We start from the raw sequence: 6,000 nt of genomic DNA, 5'->3' as shown, positions 1-6,000 counted from the left end.
GGGAGACAGTGTTGAAAGCCACAGTAAAGCCAAAATAAACACCACCTACTGCTCTCCCCTCAGCCAGCAGATAAGTCATCTGAAGCAAAAATTCCTGTCCTAAAGACACTTGCCATAACTTCCCATGACAAACATGGAGATCATTTCCTACAGGTACTTTTTGAAGAGCAGTCTGAGAACATCAGGTGGGGAAAATTGTTTATAGAATAAACCAAACTTGTCTACTGAGTCCGTTTTTACTGTTCAGCAGCCTAAGGAATTTTAGGCAACAAAAGTCAACTAGGTACTAAAAAACAAGGACTTGGTGAAATTAATGGGATTATTGCACATTGCAATTACCCTGCTCAGCTGCTAATAGTTACTCTACAGGCTTACACTCTCTGCTTCTCTTGCAAATTGTCTAATAAATTAACAATGGAATTGAACTCAGCAGCAACTCTCAAGTCATATCAGCCTCAAACTAAATCTGTATAAGCCTTAAAAAAGGACTTGTGTTGTGCAAAATATTCCTTTTTTCCCCAGCTCTACCAGTTGATCAAATTAAAAAAGTTCCTTCTGATGTTCATTTTATTTAGAGCTTTAGTTTGACATGACTAAAAAATCATTGCTATGGCTTTTTTACTTGCCACCAGGGGGAGGACTCTGCGTGTTCATCTGGGAGAGGATTCAACAAAACATAATTAAAAAACAATCTCTGAGGCAAATTAGCAGGGTGCACCTCTGTGGGTTTCCACGCACGGTTTTGCAGCGGCTCTGCCCCGCTCTTCTCTCTGCAGTGAAGCTGCAGCCTGTGGGATGTACATCAAGTGTCCCTTTCTTTGCAAAATGCTCTGATGCCTGAAACAATGTGGGCTCAGAGTAATTTTTAGAAAGTTCTTCATCTGCAGATATCTCCCTTCAGTGACAGGTATGGGCAATGTGCTTCATCCTTTACATTTAAGACCACTCTGATTCAAAATTACTCTCCTTCATGTCTTCTCTCACTCATCTCCTCTCCTTAGCACTTCATGCCTTCCAGACTTAGTACTTTGGAAGGAAAAAAATATTTCATGATCTTTTTTCCTTCGTTCTTCAGCTGCCTCCTTTCTCAGTAATCCCTTCTACCCTCTGTATGTTCAGACACGATGAGTTGGTACAGCTTCCCCACCCTCTCTTCCATTTGCTCTTTTCTAGACCATGCTTTTGTCCTCTGTAGCAGAATGGAGCTTGGCACTTGCTGGCCTGCTTGGTGTCTAACTGGGGTCTCAGCAGAATATAATTTATGTGCTGTCACAGCTTGATTTCTAGGGATAACTGGTTAGCTTGTGTAAAAGCTGTTTCACGTCTCTGGATTACAGGCTGAACCTACTTTTGATCTGTCACTGAAGTATTTTTCTCTTTCCTACCTGTTAGTTTTATACGTGGCTATCTCCTACTGCAGAGTCTTTACATCCCTCTTTATAATCTTGATAAAGTGGTACAGATGGTTGGCACTTTATTTTGTGCAGAGGGATCCAGCCAGCAGTTGATTTTTGTGTGTTGTGTGACTTTATGCTCACAGGCAAGTCCCTAGGGCTCAGAGAAGCTGCTGGCAGGTCAGTGTTTCCTGTGGCTGTGTTTGAAGTTAATGTTAACTGCAGCACTGCTCAGTAACCAGGGCCTCAGACTGGTTTGCCCCCATCAGCTTTGTTTCGTGTGCTGCCCATCGGTCCATGGCTTGCAGTAACTTACATGATCACTTCTTCAGATGCATCTAGGAATCCCCTTGGATTCTCAGCTTCTCCTCCTTTTATGGTGATAAAAAACCCAAAGACACTTCAAAATTCTTAGTATAGACCCAGAGAACTGCCAGATTGAATCAATCTCATGTAAGCAAACATGCTGCCAGTTCACTTTCTTCCAGAAACAACCTACAGAGGAAAAAAAAAAAACCCACAAATTAATTAGGGTGTGCCTGGATTGCAGCTCCCATCTGGCTGCCTGGGAGAAGAAGTTGCTTTGTGCACCTGAGGCCAGACAGGCTTTAAGGAAGTGTCAGCTGGAGACTCAGGGAACCTTTCCTTTGCCATGTTCAGCAGCAGGGAACAAAAATGCTACAACCAAGAATGCCTGCATGGCCAGAGTGTCCCATCTGCCATCCTGGCATGCTGAGTTTAGGAGTCATCTACTTCAAACACACTTTTGTCCCTGTGGCTGTCTGCTTGCCCCCATGTCTAGCCTGTATCAAACTGCTAATGAGCTTCATTCACTCATAGAGCTCCTGTAATGAATAGCTCTGAAGTGAAATATTATTAAACCCCTATGAATATGAGGTGATATGAATATATTGTTGGAGGTGATGAAGCTTCTCTTAACCTTTGGCAAGAGGAGAGGTATTTGCATTTACATTATGCTGTGATATTTATTTGCAGCTAACCCGGTATTATGCCTGCTTGGGTTTGCCATGCCAGGAGAAGCACTCCAGGGCTATTCCTTGACAGCTGTTGCTATAGGTGGATCTAAACTGGAGGCCTGAGGATGGAGATTCAGAAAGCAATAAAGATGGAATTACTCTGAACAGAGCTCTCTCCAGAGAGTGGGATGAAAAGGGGAAGTCACTGCAAATCCAGGCTCATTTCAAAGACAGCAAAGCTGAAGATGAAATTTCTCTTAAAGGTTGCATCCCCTTTCCAGACAGCTGTGTAAGTTGTCTTTGGCACTGACTGGAGAGGGAAGGTTGCTGCCTGGAGGGAACAAGGAAATAATAATGAAGGTCTGTCTAAATGTTAAAAGTCACTTTGTCTCAAAACTATTTGGCATATTAACCCATTCCCACTTTCCTCCTTGAAGAAACAGGTGCTGATTTGTTAAGCAGTTAGTCAAATAATCTCAGTTTGCTTTTCCTCTCAACGTTTGTCTAGAGTAAGGTGTGGCTGTGCACAGTTCCCAGGCCTGCCATTGTCCAGGGAGCTCCCCTCCTGCCATTGCAGCACCAACCTGGTGCCACCACGTCAGCACCATCCGAGGAGGAGGAATCTTCACTGGCAAGTGCCAGCCAGCCCCTTGGACCTGTCACAGGCAGTGGGAACAGGGACCAAAACTTGAGTGATCCTTTCCAAGCTGTGAGAAATGTCATGGCACCGTTTTGTGATGGCAAAATCTGCAGTAAGTTCCAATGATTATGGCCAAAAAAAAAAAAAAATGGAGACCCCAAACTTCTCAGCTCACAACTGTGCTGGAAGCAGGGAGTGGTTGACCTGTGCTAACAGCATTCCAGGTTCTGCCTGAGAACAGTGAGAGAGGCTGTTACACACCAACCACTCTGTGCTGGCTCTCATCCCAGCATGGGGCAGAGGCATCAGGAAAAGTGCAGGGAGCAGCCAGGATGTGGGAGCAGGCAGGATAGGGGGAGCAGGCAGGATTTGGGAAGCAGGCAGGGTATGATCTGGGCATGGGATCTCAAGAGGGTGGGCGCTGCTCCCGTGCTCTGTTTTCCTCCAGCCAACACAGGAATCTTCTCCATGCCCATGTCTCTGCTGTGATGTGGGAAGTTTCCTAGAGTTTCCATCCTCTCAAAAGGTCATGATCCCATTGTTACCACTCCAAGTCAGGGCAAGGGAGGAGCTGGAGCAGGCCGAAAGGGCAGGAGTGTGTAGACTGAGTTTGGTTAAGGCTGTAGGTAACTGGCTGCTGATTAGAGTTTATTTGCTGGAATACACTCATTTTTGGACTATTTTGCATGTGCACAGCATGAAGTAGGTGGATGTGCTGCAGCAGTATTAATTGTTAAGAACTGCAGATGTTCTCTCTGCTTTTTGAGACTGCTTCAGGTCACAACATAACATGCTGTGCATAAAAGAAGCTGCACTGGCAGCACAGTCAAATTTGGATGTCACTTTATTGTGCTGTTTGTGATATTATGAACAGCGTTCAAAGAGCCATTTGTAAGGATTTGGGTGCATTAGCCCTGTTAAAGGGAATGAAATTCAGACACATCCTGGGGACACAGCATGGGCCTTACATGCTCTTATTTCTCGCTAAGGTGGAGAAGCACCTGGGTGAGTGCTCCCTATTCAAACAAGTAGAATTTTGTTTGTGGGTGTCCTATTTTTACCTGGCTCCCCTGGACAACAGCTGATTTAACTATTTTGGTGCTGCTTTTGCTTTCAGAATAAATAAATCAATACATAAATTGATAATTTTTTTTTCTAATTCCCTTTTTAGAAAAGATTAAATTTCTTTCTTCAGATCAATTGCACTGTGTGAGGATGCAGAGTTTTGAATTAAAAATGTTCAGAGAGTAGTAGAGTATGTATGCTGTGCTTGATAAATGTGCTCTCATGACTGCTGTGAGAGTGAGATAGATCCACATGTCAGAAAACAAGACAAAGCACAGCATCTGCTTTTCCACCTCCGTGTGCTTGTGGGAGTTCTTTCCTGTTTCCTTATTTCCCCATCTATAAGTCTAAAATAACAAAGACCTCCCCCACTGGAAGTGGTGTCAGCAATTCATGACCATACAACATTAAAATCTGGAAGGGAATTGTGCTAGGAGAGCAAAAAATGTTCACTCCATGAATTATAGAAACATGTCTAAACAAGGTGATAGCAAAAATCTCTACATATTCTCCTGTCTTCTGATTACCTGGATGCATGCCTTCTTTTGGTTATCCCTGACTAAGAAAGGGCCTGTAGGTAAACTCTGGGGTTTCAGGAGTGGCATGAAATCTGGAAAAGCCTTTGCAAATTAGGATTGAACAGCGGGTCTGCACTTCTGGCTGTGGTTATGGGGTGTCAAATCAGGTGATCACTACCAGATGCCCAAGTGAGCCTCAGCCATGATGTGTCCTTTGCATCAAAGGGGCAGGTGTGTGCCCATGACCATCTGCATTCCGTGCTGGTGCTTTATAGGGCTGTGGGATCACAATGGTTTTCTAGACTGAGCATCAGTCAGCAGACTGAGAGAAGAGCTCTACCCATGTTGGGTTGACGAGAAGTCAGGTTTTGGCAGAGATCAACTATCTCAGAGCAATGACAGGATTGCAAGGAGCTAGAAAGACTTTTTTAGGTGTCAGGCCTGCTAGGCTGTCTTTGAAATTCTTGTTGTAATGACCTTGGGATTTTGTTATGCTGTTGATGATTTCTAGTTGCCTACTCAAAGCTGATACTTTGCTTAAGGCTTAAATCAGGGCCTGGTTTATTTAACAGTAATTTTAGTTGGGGTTTTGATGGCAAATACACATTTTCATTCTAGATGAGGGTAGAAAATTACTCTGATGTTGGGTAGAATTGTCCCCTGGGCCACCTGGCAATAGCTCTTACTTGAGTATAATGAAGAATCTGTATGGCATCTCTGATCTACAGAGAGGTGTTCCTTAAAGCTCCTCAGCATTTCTCCTGTGATTGTTCCTAAAATGCTCACCTGAACTATATGCTAATCATGTAGTATTACCGTGCTCCCTGGCTTTCTAAATTTTCATGGTACTGGTAACTAGTCAAATTTTGCCCTGGACAAAATGTAACTATAAATCAGCTGTCAGACTCCTTTTAAAGTGGCTGAACTGTTATAAAGCTAAAGCTGCTCCAAGGGCTGGTTGACCCACGAGCCAGTCTGAAGACCACTGAAGATCAGAGCTGAGGATCAGATGCTGAAGACCACCAGATGTGCAAAAAGCTTTTGCAAGTGGACAAAATGATTCCTGTGCTGTGTGTGCAGTGTCCAAGCTGAGTCAAAGCGCTGCACGTCAAACAAAAGGCACAACGAGACTGAGAAGAAAGCAGCAGTGTTCTGGAGGACATACCAGGGTGAAGACATCTGCACCTCCAAGTTTTAGGGGTTTGAGTCCAGAGGTCTACCTGAAGACAGAAACCCTGCAAATCCAGTACCTTTAAGCACCTCCTGTATGGCATCCCCTCACGAGGAGCCTCTTTTGTGGGCACAACAAGGCCTTGTGTTTGTACTGAGGCACTTGATTAAATCCTGCCATCTTTGCTGGTTTTTAGGGAAGCGCCTTCTTAGTTATGTCACACATAATGTTTAAG

The sequence above is a fragment of the Chamaea fasciata genome, unplaced genomic scaffold (genome assembly GCF_029207755.1).
Source record: "Chamaea fasciata isolate MVZ Bird 193981 ecotype frontalis unplaced genomic scaffold, bChaFas1.0.hap1 SCAF_10, whole genome shotgun sequence".
Lineage (NCBI taxonomy): Eukaryota > Metazoa > Chordata > Aves > Passeriformes > Sylviidae > Chamaea > Chamaea fasciata.
Note: the sequence above shows the minus strand (reverse complement) of the source record.